Source organism: Protopterus annectens, chromosome 1.part1 (genome assembly GCF_019279795.1).
Source record: "Protopterus annectens isolate FY-2018-M chromosome 1.part1, PAN1.0, whole genome shotgun sequence".
Taxonomy (NCBI): domain Eukaryota; kingdom Metazoa; phylum Chordata; order Ceratodontiformes; family Protopteridae; genus Protopterus; species Protopterus annectens.
This window is the reverse complement of record NC_056726.1, coordinates 1,389,120,933-1,389,142,239: the sequence shown is the minus strand read 5'-3', so window position 1 is coordinate 1,389,142,239 and position 21,307 is coordinate 1,389,120,933.

Here is a 21,307-nt window from a genome sequence, read left to right as displayed (position 1 = left end):
GAAGACTTAATAACCTCCATGACTTTACCCTTGACTCCATACAACTCTAAAATATTTCATAAACATTCACGTTCTACCCTATTAAAAGCTTTAACATTGTTGATCACAATTTCAACCTCCAAAATTATTTCATCCACAATCTCTTTTTCTAAACCCAATAGTGCCTGATTATGCCTTCCTTTTATACCATACATTCCTGGCATCATAACTTCATGCATCAATTTCTCAAAATGTACTTGTAAAAATCTTCATAAAGATATTATAATATGCATTATTTAAAATAATTCATCTCCAAATTCTAATATATTTTTCTTCCAAATAAATTGTATCACCTCTTCACATATTGTTTTTAATAAATCCCTTACCTAGTCATTCATTCAAACCTTAAAAAAAAACTTTTAACATATTTTCAAATTTTTATAAATTCCATACCCCATTCCATCCATACCTGATACAGCATCTTTAAGCATTTAAAGTATATCACTTAATTATTTCAAAGTAATATTTTTAAATTCTTTTATCAGTTCATGTGAAAACATCTTTATGTGAAAAATATTCTTTCGATAGTTTCCTATTTTATATATAATCGTTGCTTATCTTTCAATAATCACCACAATATCTTTGTATGTACCTTTGATACTTTCATCTTTGTATTTTATCTCTCTTATTAGAGTATTCTCATCCTTACCAACTTTCATAAATATGGATATACTTCTTTTTTCTTCTTTTTAATAACACTTTTGCTTATAAAACTCCACTACCATTTGCTTATTAATAGTTATTGATCTTTTGCAAAAATATCCCTTCTTGTTTTCTTCTAAATCTCTGCATCATTCTGCTTTGTTATTTTTCACATTCCTGTTTATCTTTTATCCTACTCTCCTTTTCCAATGGTAACTATACTTTGTTATACTTATTTAAAAAAAAAAACATCATTCCATCCGTAATTCAAAAAATAAACCAATAACAAGTGAACTCTTCAATAATTGCCTCACTTCATCTTCTAAAAGGTCGTAACTAATACTTTCTCAGTCAAGCCTTTAATTCCTTTCCCACCCTGAATTATATTATTATTTGTCAAAGAAAATACTTCAAAAGACCAAAAGCATAAGGTTCAGTTCAGGTATCTTTATTCTTGCGCAAGGAGACAAAAAATGCAGTTACAGAGTTTGTCTGACTAAAATCAGGAAGTGTCACAATTATTATACCTTTCTTTCAAGGTATTGCCCACTACGGCTGATGTAGCAGACCACCAGTTCACAATTCTGTTACTTTACAGATGTTTCTCACATTTCTAGCTGACTCTTCAAAGTTTAAAAAAGATTTTTCAGTAAACAGGATGGCCTTGACGACCACCGGTCAATTATAACTTTCTTGCTATGTGATGTTACAAGTCTAGGTACTATGGCTAATTCAAGCACAATGCAAGTACATATTTCTGAAGCAGTTCATTGTTTATAGTATCTAACTTTCTTGCAGCTTGTGCACTTTTTCATTAGCACGAACAGAGCTTATTGTCCATAATGAATGGATCTACAGAAATTATTATTATTCTCCATTTAATTTCCCGACCTAGCAGAAAATCACCTGTTTTCCAGTACATTTCCAAAGCATAAACATGTATTTTGCTGTGCTAGCAAACTAGGTCAGAGTGCATCTTGCAGTGTCAGAAAGCACAATTTCAGAAAAGCATGTTTTCAGTTTCAAATAGAAATAATGCTGCATATAGAATAAAAACGTGTTAATCTTCCCTTATTTAAAATAAGCATTACACACCTATGTTATTACATATTTTTCTAACATTTCTCCCCTGTTAATACTTTTTATTCTATTTCAAAAGCATAAACAGTTTGTTTCTTCTCCTAACCTCTTCCTTTGAGGATTTGCAACTAAGAGAGTCATTCAGTTTAAACTTATGAAAATGTTTCCTTTTTCCACAGTTCTTCAATTTCACTACTTTGATACAAAGTCTCAGAAACTGACATATCTATAAAATCTTTGATTATTTTTTTCATGCAGGGAATACCACAGCAAATACATGCTCCTAACAAAAGTAATCCCACACAAATGGCAATCAGGATGTTCATTAGGATGGAACCCCACCCCCCCAAACAAATTCTGGAAAAAGTCCGTCAGTGGGTTCGTGCCTGGCCTGGTCATGACTGACACTTGCTGAATCACTTCCAAATGATCGTTGATTTCGTGTTTATTGTCGGGAATGTATGAACAACACTTGTCTTTGATTAAAGCGCACGTACCACCTCTCGCCGCTAGGGTGAAGTCAAGAGCCATGTGGTTTTGAAGCACCACAGTTCTCATTGCATTCAGTTCATCAGTCATTAATTCAAGAGCAGAAAAAGTTGCATTGCTCACAACCTCGAGAAGTTTGGATAGCTTTCTCAGTTCCCAAATTGATTTAACTGCACCATATGCAGGGGCTATGCCAGCCCAGGATATGATAGTGTCACTCAAGTCCATGTGTGCTAGTTTACTCTTGTCTTTCATGGAGTTATTGTTTCTCCAGCCTGCTACGATCTGTCTCATCGGATTCTCAGGTTTCTTGATTGGATTTTCAGGTTGCCTTGCGACGTCTCTGACTTTTCGAATTCTCCCATGAGGCAAAGCTGTAGTGTGTCATATGGCTGGGACCAGGTAACCCAAAAAACAACTGCCGGACCAATTCTCAGGCAACTATTTGTATGCCTTTTTCCCACATATGAAATAACAGTTTTCTACCTTAGTATTTATATACACCTTCCCTGCATGAAACATTTTCATATCTATAATAGACAGTTGCTTTAAAAGAACAGGATTATGTTGTATATCACTGACAGTTTTATGCAAGGACTCAAAGTATGAGTCATAATCTGCATCACAAATTGTTTCTGTATTTTTAGCATTTTTAGGTTTAATATAACATTTATAAGAAACCGTTACATTACATTTGCTCCAACCTACTTGAATCATGTCATTCTTAAAAAAGCATACAATTCCTGTTTGTGTAACAGGTAGGAATAATGCAATTTTGTCTCTAGATTTTACAGGTGTAGTCTCAAAAATCAAGTTTTCCCAGGTCTCATTGACCCCTAGGGGGACAGCAGCCATCAATAATCCCCCGTATGCTGTTGGCATAGCTGTGCAAATCCAACAATTCGAAATATTAAAAGTCTCAGCATACACATATTTGATTGCTTGGTAAGTGTTAAAGTTCGGATGCCAGTCTATGAGTGTTGAATCACGTTTGTTCAGTCTTGCTGGTGTGGCTGAAGAAAAGAAAGGCCACAGCAAAAGCCACAGCAAAAAGAACATTGTCACTAATGCAGTTATTAAGATGATTATGCAACACTGCTGAAGTCGTTCAGCATTTCTATTGTCTCTGGGTCTTGTCATTCTACTGCTGCTGTGTGTTAGCAAGAGTTTTATCAAGTTCAAAGTTTTTGACTTGTTTACAGTGTGTCAACTGAATCCAAGATGAACATTATGCAATTTTGACTGCTGTGGGCATGCTCAGCAGTACTTGATACGGACCTTCCCACTTTGGTGTCGTCCAATTCTTCTTTTTGATTGTCTTCACCCAGACCCAAGTGCCTGGGGCTACAGCCACTTCAAATGGTTTGGTTTGGTCTTTATCTGAAACAGAATTAAACTGTAAAAGATGTTTGTTATTCAGCATACTCCTCATATACTCTGCAAGTGTCCAATCTGCTTCCTGGTCTGCAGGCATGAGAGGTTTCCACTGAGGTATATAATAAGCTCTTCCAAAAATCTTTTCGAAAGGTGTCAATCCTTTTGTATTCGGAACAGTTCTCATGCTCAACAGTGCCAGGGGCAAACTGTACACCCAGTTTTTCTGTGTACCAGCCATGAGTTTTTTAAGCTTATTCTTTAAAACTCCATTGTGCCTCTCTACTAACCCTGCAGATTGAGGGTGATATGCACAGTGATGTTTTAAAGAAATCTCAAAATACCGGCTCAACTGTTGTATAGCTTGGTTAATGAAATGTGTACCATTGTCACTGTAGATCCTTTCCGGTATGCCAAATCTAGGAATAATTTCTTTAACTAGGGTCTTTGCAACAGTGGCTGCATCTGATTTACTAGTCGGAAAGGCCTCCACCCATTTGGAGAACATATCCACAATGACAAGGCAGTACTTTTTATTATCACATTTGCTCAATTCTATGAAATCCATACAGATAGTATGAAACGGATACGGTGGTGCGGGGAAACTCCCTTGCTTGGGCTTTAATGCCCCTTGTGCATGATGTTTATTACAAGTGTGACATGACAGGCAAACTTTTTTAGTGTAGTTTGTAAACCCGTACGTAGAGAATACCCGATTCACTAACTGTGCCATCCCCCCTGTTGAGACATGGCTCTGCCCATGGCTCAACAAAGCTGCATATCTAAATAAATTAGATGGTAATATCAGTTTTCCCTCTTTGGAGATGTACAGCCCTTCCCTGAGAATTGCTCTTCATTTTTTCCATTTTTGTTTTTCAGCTTGTGTAGTAAGTGTCTGCATTGTTTTTCTAAGTCTAAAATCTCAGAAGGTTGTAATTCCTCGTTCAAAAGAAATGCTTCTGAGGCTGCTTGCTTTGCAGCTGTGTCAGCTCTCGCATTGCCTTTTGAAATCCTATCTTGTTGTTTTGTATGAGCTATCCATTTACAAATAGCTACTTTCTGAGGCAACTGAATAGAATCTAACAAATCTAAAATACACTGTGCATGGTTAATCGGTTTGCCAGTAGATGTCACCATTCCTCGATTCTTCCACTGTTGTGCAAAAACATGTACAGTAGAAAAAGCATACTGGCTGTCTGTAAAAATGTTTATGCTTTTACCCTTTGCTAAGGTACATGCCCGTGTCAAGGCAATCAACTCTGCTGCTTGTGCAGATAAGCTATGTGGTAGAGGTTTCGCTTCTACAATCTCAGTATCAGAAACTACTGCATAACCTGTTAGGTTCTGTCCTGTAGGACTCCTTTTGCATGAGCCATCCACATAATATGTCACCTCGGCATCATCCAAGGGAACATCCATGAGGTCTTTTCTAGGCAGTGTCTTTTGCTCAATTACCTGCAGGCAGTTATGGGGTGTGCCATCCACAGGAGTTGGGAGCAAGGTAGACGGATTCAAAGTTGTACATCGTTCAACTGTCATGTGAGGTTGGCTCAGTAATATAGTCATGCAAGAAAGATGCCTAGCAGGGGAAAGATATGCTACTTTTTCTTGCAGTAAAATGATTGCGACTGCATGAGGCACTCTCAATGTGAGAGGGTGTAATAACACTACTGAGGCTGAAGCCTGCACTGTCATTGCAGCTGCAACTACTGCTTGTACACAGTGGGGTAGAGACCGCGCCACTGGGTCCAGTTGTGATGAATAATAAGCAATGGGGCATTGTTTGTCCCCATGCTGTTGAGTCAATACTGATGTCATATAACCTTGCTTGCAATCTACAGTTTGAAAAAAACGTTTGTGATAATTTGGTAATCCTAAAACTAATGATGATGCTATCAATTGTTTCAGTTTGCAGAAGGTTAATTCTGCTTCTGGTGTCCACTGTATTAAATCTTGTGCTGCCATAGGTTTCTTAAAAATCAGGTCGGTTAAAGGTGCAGATTCCAAAGCATACTTTGGCATCCAGCTTCGACAAAAATTAGTTGTACCCAGGAAGGACATCATTTCCTTCTTGGTTGTGGGTTTTGGTGCTTGTAAGATCGCTACTTTTCTGTCCTCATCTAATGTTCCGCCATCTTTGGATATTACATATCCAAGGTATTTCACTTGTTTTCTCCAAAGCTGCAATTTATTTTTGCTTAATTTGTGTCCTTCAACTGCTAGGAATTTTAATAATGCTATAGTATCTTCCTTACAATCTCGCTGGGTAGGGGCAGCCAGCAGGATGTCATCAACATAAAGTAAAATTTGACTACCTCTCGGTGGGATAAATCCCGCTAAATTGCTTGCCATCTCTTGTGAGAATATCATTGGGCTTTCACTATAACCCTGTGGTAGTCATGTATATGTATACCGCTTCCCCTGAAATGTAAATGCAAACCAATACTGGCTGTCAGGGTGTATCAGTATAGAAAAGAACGCGTTGCTGATATCTACCACAGAAAAATACTTCTGTTGAGGTTTTAAATCATTCAACAAGGTATGTGGATCTGGCACCGTAGGTGCTCTTGGTATTACTGCATCATTTACAGCTTGTAAATCCTGGACCATACGCCATTCTCCATTTGCTTTTTTAACTGGGAATAAGGGTGAGTTACATGGCGAATCAGGAGATTCCACCAGTATTCCCTTCTTAAGTAAAGCTGCTATGATTGGTTTAATACCTGCCTCTGCATCTTTTCTCAAGGGGTACTGTCTCTTTTGTGGTCTAAATGCTGATTTTGGCGTGATAGTAACTGGTCCTGCTGTGCGAATAAGTCCTACGTCTGACTTTCCTGTTGACCAGAGAGTTTCTGGTATGTCTAACAAAGCTTTTTCTTCCTCTTCTAATAAGAAGACTTCTCAGCTGTCTTTGCTGGACTGCAAGTGTAGAGCTGGATGTGTTTGTGTTATCCAGTTCAGTTTCTGTCTTTGTATTCCCTGTTCTGACAGTTCTGATTCTATCTGTTTTTCCCATTTTGTGATTTTTTTCTCCTAGGTTTACCCATTTTAAATCTTTCTCTTTAGTTAAACTAACATGCGGTATTAAATTCGATTTGTAAAGTGAAAAGAACTCCTGGGGTAATGAACAGCTAACTACACTGTTCCCTTTCATGTCCCAGTACAAATTACACAGTACTAATCTGTTTGCATGATTTCTAAACAATTCTTGTTCATATTCTTTGTCAGGTCCTGGTGTATTACAATAATACAGAGTACAGTGCAACAGGTGTTGTATGTCACTACAACAGCCTTTTCATTAACATGCTATATTCATTAACTCTTCAGTTACTGCTCCATGGCCAGTCATAACTAAGTCCTGGCTGTACCAGTAAAATGTCTCACCTTCCGTTTGCACTGTAAAAGTATTAGTTTGTCGCTGTGCTTCCATACCCTGCATGGTTGGAACTACTGCTATGCCTAATAGTTGCATAAGATGTCTGCCCAAAAGGTTCACTGGGCAATTTGCAGAAACAACAATTTTGCTTTTCTGGGTTAATCCTGAAACAGGATCTGTTATTGTAATGTTATGGGAGAGAGGCTCCCGATACAGCTGTCCATTAGCTGCTTTTACTAGTATAAAGTCATGTGATTCTGAATTTTCTGGTAGTTTGGAGGGGTGTACCAGGGTTCGTGATGCCCCTGAATTGCACAAAAATTTTACTTCCCTCCCTTCTACCAGGAGTGTCACTTCTGGTTTTGTGTCAGCTAGATAGAGCTCCAAGCTCAGTAAGGCCAGGTCTAATATTTCGTTTTCTTCACTATCGGTAGCTTCCTGCACTTCCTCTATTATCACATTCTCTGCTCCTTCTATCACATTCTCATTTGTCCTTTCTCTATTATTCCTATCTAGTGATTCCTGACTTTCATATAGTCAGTCCTCACCTTCATCGTTTTTGTCTTCCACTGCTGCCTTCTTATTTTTCTTGCAATCCCTTGCCAAGTGTCCCTTTTCCCTGCATTTGAAGCACTCACCTCTTTTCTTTCTCCCTTCAAAATCCTCTGATCGCTGATCGGATTGTTTGTTTCCCTGGGCATTCTTTATGCCCTTTTGTCCGGACTGTACTAAATAAACTTCTCCATCTTCCACAGCAAATACTTGGGCTTTCTTTTTCTTTTTGTTATTAAAATGCCTTTCGGCATGTCTAGCATATTCAAGCAGTGATTGTAATCTGCTTGTACGATGGTCTACCATATGTTTAGTAATGAAACTACTTATGGGTGCAATACAGCCTTTCAAAAATGCATTCTTTAACTGCTGCTCATATGGGGAATCTTGTGTCTGGTCTTCAGACACCTGCATTCCACAGTGATTGTTAAAACATTCTAATAATCTGGCAAAATATCTATCAACAGTTTCACTTTCTTGTTGGATGCATTGATTAATGCAAGTCCAGTCTGCCCTAGGCTTCCATTTCTCAGAAATTCGGTCTGTCAGACCTTTCACTCTGTTATCTAGTTCTGCGCTGCTATGTGGGAGGGGCCTAAGTGCAGCGTCACGGGGATTCCAGTTGCTACTGATCATGTGCCAATCTGGACCTACTATTTGTCTGACTACTTTTTCTACTTCCTCTCCGTTTAAGTGATAACTTAATCTCATGCCCTGTAAGTCTTCTAAGAACTTTCTAAAATTAACTTTTGGATGGGGAATTCCCTCTGTGGCTTTCCGGATGTCTTCCGGTGTCCACGGTCTGTATACTAAGAGAGTTGGGTCCTGCCCTTCGTGTCCTGCCTGAGGATTTGGTACTTCTATGAGTGGGCATATCTCTTCTTCACTCATAGCCCGTGAATTTCCATTCATTTGATATAATTCAATATCCCCCTTTAAATTACGTGTTCAAGACCTAGTCTCGATAGGATCTCTAACAAACGGTAGTGGTTTTACAGGAATAACTGGATGTCGTGGAGGTGGGCCAATTTGTTCTTATGCTTCATATAAGGGAACTGGTAAGGGAACCGGAACTGGAGGGGGCGGAGGGGCCGATGCTATAACTAAGTTATTATCCTCTTTGTCTAGAAACATTGCTTTTGAATTTGTATTCTTTTGTTCTCTTCGGTTTGCTTCCTCAAACCACCTGTGTGCCTGAGGAACTCCTAATTTACGCTGCTTTTAATCCGACCTTTAGAATCGGTTTTTAGCTGTATAATAAGTTTGATAAGCGAGGATCTTTCTAGTTTCCCATCAAACTCATAATTATTAACCCATTTAGTATAATATCTAACGTTGTCGGAGCATTGTGATTGCATATATTTTGCATCTTCGGTTAACGGTGGGATTTGGGGTCTTTTTGTTTTTGTGCACATATTACCCATTTTGTTCTAACCTTTTAAATGTTACATAACCCTTTTATTTTTAATGTGGTACCACCAGCTGTTTACAGTCTCTTCAGACTACCTGCCTACTTATTCTGTTTCCCTGATCTATGACAAGATAGCAATATTTCTGTCCCTGAATTTTAACAAAATTCTCACAGAACAGATACAATCAAGTCCCTGATCTAAAACAGAAAAAAGTAGATTCACCCTACCTGAGCCTCAGCGATTGGTCACTCACTGTTCAAACGAAACCTGCCTTCAGTCGTAGATCAGAAAAGTGGCTGGCCTCTTTTGCACGACAATTCAGTCGGAGGTCTTTCAATGAAGAAGATCCGATGTGGTATCTTCCCTGCGCAGTTTCATGCCACCTGGCCCATCTGATCCCAGGCTAAACAAGGGTTTCTGGCTCCAAAGGACAAAAAAAATGTCAAAGAAAATACTTCAAAAGACCAAAAGCATAAGGTTCAGTTCAGCTATCTTTATTCTTGCACAAGGAGACAAAAAATGCAGTTACAGAGTTTGTCTGACTAAAATCAGGAAGTGTCACAGTTATTATACCTTTCTTTCAAGGCATTGCCCACTACGGCTGACGTAGCAGACCACCAGTTCACAATTCTGTTACTTTACAGATGTTTCTCACATTTCTAGTTGACTCTACAAAGTTTAAAAAAGATTTTTCAGTAAACAGGATGGTCTTGACGACCACCGGTCAAGTATAACTTTCTTTCTATGTGATGTTACAAGTCTAGGTACTAGGCACAATGCAAGTACAGATTTCTGAAGCAGTTCATTGTTTATAGTATCTAACTTTCTTGCAGCTTGTGCACTTTTACATTAGCACGAACAGAGCTTATTGTCCATAATGAATGGATCTACACAAATTATTATTATTCTCCATTTAATTTCCTGACCTAGCAGAAAATCACCTGTTTTTCAGTACATTTCCAAAGCATAAACATGTATTTTGCTGTGCTAGCAAACTAGGTCAGAGTGCATCTTGCAGTGTCAGAAAGCACAATTTCAGAAAAGCATGTTTTCAGTTTCAAATAGAAATAATGCTGCATATAGAATAAAAACGTGTTAATCTTCCCTTATTTAAAATAAGTATTACACACGTTATTACATATTTTTCTAACATTATTCTAAAATAATTCTACCCAGACTGCAATATGATCAACAAGCTTAAATAACATTTTCACTATCTCCTTCATTTACACCATCTGATAAAATAAAACAGTCAACTTCTGTCTTAATCCACCCCCTTTTGTAAGTCCATTGATAACTCAGTTTTCTACATTTTATCACCTTAGTCATTTTCCTTATGCCCTTCCTTTTTTTTACATCTTAAATTATAATTAAAATCCCCCATCAAAATAATTTCATATTCACTATTGCATACTTCTTCTAATATATTTCCTTTTCCTATAAATGTGTATTCATATATACCTACCAGTATAAAAACCTAATGTTCCTACCAAATATCCACTGCAGTTACCATACCTGCTCATACAAAACGTATATCTAACACTTTAAGTGTATTGTTAAATATAAAATCAATTCCTGAATATATTTCATGTGCAATATTCTATCAAATTTTATTTCACTAGGGTTTTCCTATTTGGAATCAGTAAAGCACAGAAACAAATCTTACATCCTGTAAATGTATCATACCAGCACCTAGCTTGCCACACCATTCTAAAATACTTAATCTTCTCACTCTGTGTGAGATACTATTCACATTAACTGAAACCAATCTCATATAATTTTCCTTTCTTTTTAGCATTAGGTGATGTTTTTTAAAACTTCTTTCCTTATTTTCTCCCTTTGCCTTTTCCTTTCATCAAATTCTTCTTCTTCTTCTTCTTTAACTTCATCAGATTGATTGTCTTTCAATAAATCAAACATATTTATGTGTCTGTCTTTTCTCCTTGAATTTCTGATGATGCAATTCATCTTTATTACTATTCCAATAACATAGAATTTGGCTTAGCTCTTTCTTCACTGTTATGGTGCATAATAACAGAATTATAACCAAAATGGAGTTTTGTTTAAAATGTACCCCAAAACATTGGATTCCCTTATGTTGAAAGGAATGTTTTATATTGGTAAATGAGTTTTTATTCCCACCCTGCAATTTGAGCTCCCACTTGTAGCTGGAATATATGTATTTTATAGGCAATTCATGTTGAACTAAATAAAATGTACACATTTCTTTGCAATGCTTCCCAGCATTGTATTATCATATAAAAGTTGCACTACTTGCCTATCTGTTGGCAGGCCTAGCTTTGAACTGCCTCACTTATCTGCAAAAAGCTGCATTTAAACCTCTGAATTGCCTTTCAAAATATCATTCAACTTAAAAGCAATATTAAGGCCTTGTTTTACTTTTTTGTATCTTTACTTAAAGAAATCCCTCTCTGGAGTTCCCTAACTGAGACCAGTCATGAATCTTCTAGATCTGAACCCTAAATCTGTAACTCAGTCCCACTCTGCATGTGAAGGATATACCCTAAAATAGTTTCCCGGCAGACAAAATTATTTTTATTATTAGAAACCAAATGTCAACATTTTACTGGCATAACATAATCAAAGTTTTATTTTGCTGTTGGAACTATTCTGATGACAGGTAATTATGCTATCAAGACAGCATAAGAATGAACTTTGATTATTTTATTAATGTTTCGACTTGTTCTTCATTTTGGGATAACTTGTTTGGTACTGAATATTCATAACTGGCTGTAACTGTAAAAACTGCTTTATGGTTAGGCTCACATACCTGTAACATAAATAAAACAAATAAATGCATGCCCTAGAAACTAAAGCAGATCATATAAACCCAGCTAGAAACAATTAGTTCATCAAGTAGATCAGTAACCTTGTCAGCATGTAGAACCATCATCTTTGATGCTAGAAAATCAGAAGTCTCTGAGTTATTTTCCTCCATCAGTTAGGTGGATTTGTTTTCCAGTAATGGCACTGTAGTGCAGCATGGGGGAGTGCTGCATTCCAGAATGCACTGTCTTTCAGATGATGTTAAACTGAGGCCCATCAACCAAAGTTGGTCAGGTGGAAAGAAAAGATCCCATGGCATTAACAATAATATCATAGCAACTACAAGAAGACCATGTGTGTCTTGCCAAATACTACCCTGAAGATGCACCCCTCCTACACACACACTTTCAGTGTGAAAAACATGTCAAGCCAGGGAGGAACATGATGGTATCCATCCACTCAACAGGAGTAGTCTTGAAAGAGGCAAAGGTGTCACTGTGCTTAACATGTAGGGGCAATTTGTTCCAGAGATGGGACAACTATTGGATAATAATACTATCCCTCCAACATATTTTTATTTATATATTGGTGGAAGTTCATATATTTGGTTTGCGTGGATTGCTGTTCCCCCTCTGAGATATAACAGATTGATGAGGGTGGGGGGGGGGGTTGGTGGCATGGAATGCCCAGCATAGATCTCCATGCAGAAGTCTATATGAAACAGAGTATAGAGTAGAAGGACTTCATGTCTGACTTGGTGGTGAAGGGATTTGAGGCTAATCTTTTTCATAAGGAACATTTGACGTGATAAGTTGGACTGGATGCATGCTGAAAGGGCACTCTACTCAGTAACTGGTCTAAGTAGAGCAGAGTACAGAGAGGCAATAACATTGTCTAACCTAGATGACTACTATTGCACCATGGTGATGAAAGCTGAGGGAACCATCAATCCCAGACTGAAAGATCCCTGACTACAATGTCCACATGGAGTAGGGTATTGGCTTTGTGGTGTTTTCCAGATATGACAGTGCTGCATTTTCTTGCATTTAATTTGATCCCTCCCAATGTAGACATTTGGTTTGTAAGCACTAGCTCTTGCTGAAGGGCTTTTGTATCAGTGTGGAAAGAGAGAATGAGACCCACCCTGCATTCATCAGTGAATTTTGTTAGCCATAGTCAGGGATTGTGGAATGGAGGTCAGAACAGTATATACTAAAAAGGAGGGGTCCCAGCACTGAGCATGTGGTATTCCACTGGTTACGTTCTTACTTCATGAAGTAACACCTGCCACCACGATTGTGTGAGCTTTATCCTTTAGCCAGTTTGCAATCTATCTCACCACACAAAAGTCTAACTTTAGCTCTTTTAGCTTGCTTACAAAACTAGAATGAGGCACAGAACAGAAGGTGATGGCTAGATTCAGAGATGCTGTGTGGATGGAGTGGCCACTGCCTCTGTAACCTTCTAGAAATTGAAAAGTCATGACATGCCTTTGACAAAACCAAACTGTTGTGGTTCCAGTTATATAAAAAAATTAGCATCATAGTTTAAGATGTTATATACAATATGTTCCATGGTCTTGCAGTTTAGACTGATTAGGCTTATAGGCCTTTAATTCCCAGGGTCTGAGGAAGGGCCCCCTTTTTGCAGAGACACCACTACAACTTTTTTTTTTTTTAATTTCAGGGACATACCCTGTGACCTGGGCAGAAGGAGCTCAACAAGGCATGCCTGGTGCTATTACTTAGGCATCCATGTAAATTGTAAATGCACATGAAAGTGATATTTCTAGTTTTCACAGAGTACAATCAGGACTTGTCCTGTGGTGATCTTAGGGTGTGAGAGAGAGAGGGGGGCTTGTTGATTTATGGAATGTCAGTGACTGTTTCTGGAGTAATGATACCACTAAATCTGCCTACAAGTATGCCAGCTATGTATTTAGTGTCACTTTTGCCAAATTTTAGCCACTATTGCATGTCATGGAGAAATTCACATTATGTTTATGAGATCTAATTCTAAAAAGTCAAGATCTAAATATTGGGAAAATGTATGTTTATTATTGGAAAAAGATAATGCTTAGTCAACTGTGTCATTAATGAAAACCAAAGTATAATCAACATTTTATCTATCTAATGATTACTTGTAAATAAGGTAAATATGTTTTTATTTTTGTTTCTTTGGATTTGTTTGATTATTCAAATAAATAACATTTGATTAAAAAACAGAGTAAGTAATGTCATTTTAGATTAGTTCTCCACACTGAAATCTCTTATTTTTATGTTTGTGGAGGTAGTTTTGGGACACACAAAAAATCCACAAATAAAATAAAAAAAACACTTTAAGTAGTTAAGCGCTTTTGTCCAAACCGTAGTAGACTTCATTAGAACTAGTTATAACAACCAACCACACCATATTATATAGTATTACATCATAATCCAATTAACTTAAAGTCCAATCAACTTTTTTAAACAGCAAAACCATAAAACTGTGGCTGTGACAACCTTAACAAGCATTCAAAATAACAAAATATATCATAATAAAATTGTAAAAAAAATAAATTATAACCAACTTAAATCATAAAAAGGCATTTGGGGAAACAGTTTTATAACTTGACAGCCTGCAACTTTAAAACATTACTAAGTGAGGCAGTATCATTTAACCCAGGTGGTGTAGCTGTGTTTAAGCATAATTGCCACCAGAGTTGATTCAAGTTGGTTATAATTTATTTTTAATACAATTTATTTTGATATATGTTGCCTTTCTGAATGAGCGTTAAGGCTGCTAAGGCAAAAGGTTTATGGTTTTACTGTTTACTAATGTTTAACAATGTTGATTGAACGTTAAGTTAATTGGATTATGATGTAATACTACATAATATGGTGTGAATGGTTGTTATAACTAGTTCTGATGAAGTCCAGTACTGTTTGGATAAAAGCGTTTAACTAATTAAAATACATTTTTTTTCAATTTTATTTGTAGATTTTTTTGTTGTGTCCGACGACTACCTCTGCACACTGGTGTTTTGTTATTAATTTATTTAGTGTGCAGATTTCCCATTTTCTGTTTTGTTTGTTATTTCTCTGTTTCTTAATGTAACTAAAGAAAACACTCCCTGCAAGTTCTTCTCACTGTGGACAACACAGAAGTATGGGAAGTTATGAAGATGTGGTTTAAAGCATGGAGAGCACCTCAGCAGTGCAAGTTTATAATGCCTTCCACACATTTAGACCAGCTACTGCACAGGAGGGACAAAAGGTGGAGGTGTCTTGATATTCATCAAAAACAGTCATTCCTCAAGACTGGTTAAGCAATATGATACACTTGAGCTTCTCCATGTCCATTTCACCATTGTATTCTCAGCCTCTTAGCATAAGAAATCTAGACAAAGCCTAAAATAATGGGGGGACAAAGGGCAAAAATCGGGAACACCTTTTAACTACTACTCTTATAAACTTAAAAAGTTGCTGGAAGAACATTTTTTGCATCAGCATGCATTTTGATGATGTTATAAAGTCTGAAATCCAAATGTATGTCATTATTTAGTGACTTCAGTCCTTAATGATTTGCCAGAAAATCACAGGTATTATGAAGTACAGAGCAAAAATATGAGGCAAAAATCTAGACATTCTCAAAAATCTGGATAGTTGAGAGGTATGCTCACGATAAGCAGAGTCCCATACCAAATTAGTGCAAGATACAGGTTCTTCTCAATAACACAGGATACCCATACAAAAACAAACTGGAGCCGCTCTTCTTTGAGCCCAACACTATAATGTGGGGCAACTTCAACTAGCCCACTATAAATGGGGACACTTAAACAACTTCCAATATGGAGGCCCAGAGATTTCTGGAGTTTGTCAACACAAATGCTCTGAACCAAGTCTGTACAACCACAAGGGGTACCAATATCCTTAGGTTCATAGGTGTGTACAAGGCTAATGACCCTGTAGCCTTTACAAGCCTAGCCCATAGGATTACCCTGGCATCATGCCACCCGACCATAGTCCCCAGTGCCTCTGTCGAGGAGAGCCACTGCAGTGATCCCCAGGGTGAATTTTCTATTTCCCATCCACTCATCAAGATTTTGCTTGAAGAGGGCCAGTGAAGTGCTGTGTTTGACATGTATGTGAAGTCTATTCCATAGCATGGGCAGTCTCTGGGTTATGAGCCTGTCCCTCCAGTATGTTCTGTTGATTGCGGTAATGAGGTTGAGGTCTCTGGAGTGTGTGGTGCGGAGGGATTGGGATATCTTTAGATGTAGCATTTCTAACAGAGCTGGGTCAGACATGGCTTTGTAAGTCAAGCAGAGATTGCCTCTAAGTAGGCAATATGAGACAGAGAATAGTTGGAGTTTTTTGAATATGTCCATATAGGACAAGTGTTTAAGGCCTAGGATCCTCTTTGTGAGGTACTTTTGCAGCCTCTCCAGTTGTTGCAGGTGTCTAGTGAGGTACATGCTAAATGGGGCATTGTACTTGATGAATGGCCTAATGAGGGAATAGTAGAGGAAAACAATGACCTCTTTCTTCCTGGATGCAAAACCCTTAGTAATGAGATGTGCCACATAGAAGGACTTTCTGACCACAGTGGCAATGTGGTGGTCAAAAGAGAGGTTGCTGTCAACCTGTGTTCCCAGATCTCTTATAACACCTTCTGTGTTCAGTGGACTATCATTGATGTGGTAATTCATGGAAACTGGGTTTTTCCCAAAGGGGATGATGACACATTTTTGGCATTGAGCTTATATCCTTGGTTATGACCAGTTGCTGGTCTCAGTGAGGCCTTTCTGTAGGATGTCAACATCACTTGGGGAATTAATAATGGTTCCCAACTTGCAATCATCTGCAAACTTTGTCAGCCAGAGTTCCTTCATGTTGGCCTGGACTTCTGAGAAGTAGATACCAAACAGGAGAGGACCCAGGACCAATCCCTGTGGGACTCCACTCATGACTGGTTGGCAGTCTGACTTGGAGTCAGTTACTTTCACACTGTGGGTTCTATATGAGCCAATGTGCAACCCACCTAGTGATATAGGGGTTGATGCCTAGCTTAGTGAGTTTTTCTATGATTCCTGAGTAGGGAATGGTATCAAAGGCCTTGGCCAGATCAGGGTAGGCTGTATGAACCACCTTGTCTTCAGCCACAGCTCTGGTGACTGACTCAAAGAAGTTGACCAAGTTGAGCAAGCATGATCTAACTTCACAAAACCAAACTGTGTGGGATCCAGAGTTTGGAGATTCCTTATATCCTTGTTTATTAGGTCTATGAAAATGCGTTCCATAGCTTTGCATATCAGACTTGTCAGGCTAATGGAGCAACAGTTCCCAGGGTCTGTAGTCGCTCCTCCTTTGTGGAGAAGGATGATTGTAGCAGTGCACCACTCGGTAGGGACAAAGCCTGAGGTGAGGCATTGACTGAACAGGGCACACATGTGAGGTGCCAGATAATGCTGTAGTTCATGTAGAACACAGTCGGGGATATTGTCAGGTCCCATAGAAGCTGTATTCTTGACCTTGGACAGTGCTGTTTTAACCTGTGCAGCAGTAATACTGGGTGCTTAGCAAACTACTGGTATTGTGATTGGTCCTTTGGGGGGAGAGGTAAAGTTGGCACTGAAACTGTCAGCCAGTATACTGGTAATATCTGTTGGGTCAGTATAGGAGGTACCAGATCCTCACAAGCACAGGGAACTTTACAATCACCAGTGAGTAATGCCCTCACTTGTTATGTCAGGCCAAAGAACTGTCTTCTTTGAAGTTAAACTAAAACCTGTGAACCCATCAAACCCTCGAATATTTATGAATTGTTCCAAAGCAAACATCGTACTACTGAGTGATACGTTGAGAAAATTCCAACTCCCGATGCAGAATTATTCACAGAAATAATGTACAGTCATGTAAACAGCTGTACTGAGGCTGTTGTAAGGACCCAGAATAAGCACAGGACTAATTCAAAGAACAAGCCACCCTGGTAAAACTCCAATGTCAGCAAGCTGTATAACAACAGGAAGTAACCCATGGCCAAACTAGGCAGTGCAATGCCCAGCAACTCAAGAATACTCTCATCAAACTAAATAAGCAACTTAACAATCTTATCAAGTGTGCTTAACCCAAATTTGAGGTAAGAATAGCCTTACAGGCAAAGAACAACCACAAGGCCTTTTTCAGTTTTATCCCCAATCTCAAAGGAAATACACAACAGTGGGCTAAAATAATTGTAGACAGAAACACCTACATGGAGGTGGAGGATATAGCAGTCCTACTGACTGATAAATTTGGCTCAGATTTTCACACCCACCCACGACACCTGTCAAGGGACATCCTTGACCCTAACTGTCCTGGCTACACCTAGTGAACAAGCCCTCAATGAGCTCTCAAAGGCAAAGGATATTGCATCAACGGACCCTGAAAATATCCCAGAATGTCCCTGAATTATCATGAAACATGACCTATCACGCCCTCTAAAATCATCTCAGCCCCTAAACTGGCTTTGCATGTAGTAAATGGAGGACTGCAACAGTCAACCCTCTGCACAAATGTGGTCCATCTACTGACATGGGCACCTTTGACCATCATGTGAATACTGTTGTAAGGAAATCATTCTATATTGTTTAACTTATATGTAAAGGCATGGCATCCAGGTCCAAAGATGTCATTTCCCAGCATTCTTTAGGCCAGTCATTGAGTTGCCCAGCACTCATTAGGCCAGTCATCGAGTATAAACCTCCCTTATGTACCTGATCAGGCACATGCAACAACTACAACACCTCAGATGTTCCTAAAAAAAGAACATAAGACATAAATTATATGGAATATGCTGACCTCCTCAGACCCTTATTGTTATACTTAGTCTCCTATAGACTACTGGAAAATGATGTATGCCTGGCTTACAAGGCATCATCTTATCTTGCTGCACACCCTCAAATCTACTGACATTAGAAATATCAGTAGAAGTACCCTAACCTCATTTGCAACATTATCAGATTAAGTAGGAGGGACAAGTACATGTCTCAGTGACTACCCCAACTCTGATACAGGCTCCCCATCCATGTGAAACAGAGTTTGTCCTTTACCCTATTCAAAAGTAACCTAGACCAATGGATGGGAAATAAGAAATTTACCCTGGACTTGGACATATGCTCTTATTGGACAGAAGCAGCTCAGCTTGTAAATGTTTGGCTAACTAAACCCAACTGTATGCTCCTGAGTAGTTTATTTTGTCATCTACATATAGAAAAATATGGCTTTGGCTTTTGATTTCAGATTCATTTCAAGATCAGCTTTGGATGTTTTCATGGTCATTTTCTAGTCCTTACTTAGCTCTGTGATTGTCTTTAATGTGGGTGGATTTATTATGGGTCATTATTTTTTCCTTTTGCTACTGAGACTGTTTATAGTGGTAGAGTATGAATGTGGTTTAGTTTTAAATGTAGCACATCACACATAGTCCACACACCTGTGTCTCACAGCCACTAAGGCCTAAACATAAGTCATTAGAGACTCCATTGTGAGATACATAGATGTGCCCCTCATCAAGCTGGATAAAGGAGACAGCCACGGTTAGTTGTTTGTCAGGTGCCAGACTCTGCCATATCACCCATGCACTCAAGTCTCTCAACAACAGGTGCTATTTTGACTCTGTCATAGTCCATGTTGCCATGAACGACTTGAGATGTACCTCCCTGGACTACATGAAGAGAGACATGATGGAGCTCACTGAATATGTGTCCCAGGCAAGTATGTTACTAGCCTTAAGCAGCATTCTACCATTACCCAGAATGATGCCTCAATACAAACAGAAAATTATTGACTTTAACAATTGGCTTAGTTTCTGGTGTTATTCCAAGGGGATCCAGTACCTGACAGCCTGTGAAGACCCGATTGATAAACCATGATGCTTTGCCAGAGATGACCTGCATCTGTCTCCCTTGGGCTTCAGGCTCCTGGCAAAGGCTATTGCCACCTCCATAGTGCTTTTTTTAGGCAAAGCCATGATGGCAAAACTACTAACATGAAAATTTCATCAAATTGCAAATTAAAGATCATCCTGCTAAATGCTAGGAATCTAAACATGAAACTGCAATCATTGCAAGCAATCTTAACCCTGGAAGATGCCGACATTTGTGTAGTCACAGAAACCTGGTTCAAAGCTGTGGAGAGCACCCCAGCCATACCAGGCTACTCATCCTATCATGCATTCAGACCCCAAACCGTGGGTAGAAAAGCAAAAGGAGGTGGAGTTGCAATATATATAAAACACACACACCTCCAGGCTGGTTAAAAGTATTGATCCACAGGAGACACTCCAGGTGCAGTTTAACATTGACAGGACCCCTATTGAAATCATAGCTAGCTACAGGCCCCCCCAACTTTGACTCAAGATGCCCACTCCACTTATCTGGACCATTTTGAATCTATCAGGATTCTTCCCTTTACCCTGATCCTGGGTGACTTTAACCATCCAACCATAGATTGGAAGAACTATTCATGCCAAAACACAAATGCTCAGAGACTTCTTGATTTTGTCAATCCAAATGCCTTGGACCAGCTAGTTGACACCCCCACAATAGGTGAAAATATATTGTACTTGCTATTAACCAACATAAGTAACCACTGCAGTATCCCTGCAGTATCATCCTCCCTGGTAAGATCTGACCACAAAGCTGTCACTTTTGAAGTCAAAATCTCTCCCAACCACCCCCTAAATAGGGTCAAACAAAAAAAAACTTCTCAAAAGCTGATTACAGCCTCCTGAGGAAAGGTATAAACAGCTTCACGGCTCCCTCCCCTCCATAGAAACTGACACATATGCCCAAACCTACACCAAAGTACTATACAAGCACTTATATAGCTGCATGGAATCAGGAATACACAACAGGACAAAATCCTCCTCCTCAAGGAAGAGTAAACCTGTCTGGTGGACATCTGCAATAAAAAAACTATATAATAAAAGGAAGCAACTGCTTTCTAGGCCCAAGAAGGAGCAGGTGCCTAATTGGAAGTAATCTCTCCTTAGTCTGAACAAGCAAATAAGAGCACTAGTAAAATCCCCCAAAGCAAACTTTGAGTCCAAACTGACCACATTTACTAAACAAAATCACAAGGCTTTCTTCGCATATGTCTGCAAACTCAAGGGAAGCACCCACATCTGCTCAGAAGTGGTGGTCAATGACACCACATACACAAATGCCACAGATATAGCCAACCTGCTGTCAAACAAGTTCAGTGAAAACTTCACCCCTCTTTCCCCCTCATCAGTAAACCAGGACATCCCCAGCATCAGCCCCCCCCCCCCGTCCCCTTACCTCTAGGGAGCAAGTCATCACTGCCCTCTCAAAGGCAAAAGATACAGCCTCCATGGGATCAGATAACATCCCAGGCTGCATCCAACATGAACTCAGACAGGAAGTTGCAGCACCATTAGGCACCCTATTCAACCAAAGCCTGAGTACTGACTACATTCCAGCCAAGTGAAAGACAGCCACTGTCATCCCTTTGCACAAAGGTGGCACATCCACTGATCCAGGAAATTATAGACCCATCAGCCTAACTAGCCT